Source organism: Triticum aestivum, chromosome 7D, assembly GCF_018294505.1.
Source record: "Triticum aestivum cultivar Chinese Spring chromosome 7D, IWGSC CS RefSeq v2.1, whole genome shotgun sequence".
NCBI classification, from domain to species: Eukaryota; Viridiplantae; Streptophyta; class Magnoliopsida; order Poales; family Poaceae; genus Triticum; species Triticum aestivum.
Genome location: NC_057814.1, coordinates 488,175,978 through 488,176,577, shown reverse-complemented (window position 1 = coordinate 488,176,577; position 600 = coordinate 488,175,978).

Sequence of the window (600 nt, the reverse complement as noted above, 5' to 3'; positions counted from 1 at the left end):
AGGTGGCGTCGGGGGCAGCGTTGGGCGTAGATGGCTTCGGGGGAGGCGATCGTGGAGCGGCGTGGAGGCGTTGAGGCGGCGTGGACTGGTGATCGTGGAGGCGTGGAGGCGGCGTCCACTTGGGCTTTGACCCCCGATGGATATGCATGTATACGCGGGGCCTATCTATTAAAAAAATTTCTAAAAACCCATTCATTAGTTTTTTCCCAATCATTACTTGCGTTCGTGTTTTAAAACAACCATTATCGAAAATACATTGATTGATAGGTACTTTTTCTTCACTCCGCCAAACGTCACGAGACTTTTTCCACACGATGGCATCACCATCCACAACACCCACGCCAATTTGCATATTTTTCCGACGCTCGATGCATTTTCTAGGGTTTTTCGGTCAAAAATCAATAAAACACTGGCCGGACGTGACACAATGTTCGTTTTGTATCCGTTTTCGTTCCAACTTTGCGTGGGGGCCTACGTTGGCCGTGCCCACGTGTACGCACACTTTTGGTGCACTTGCATTCATGCGATCACGTAGCCCAGTGCAACCAGCTACTTTTCGGTCTGCTCGAGAGGGGGTTCCCAACTACGGTTTTTTTTCTA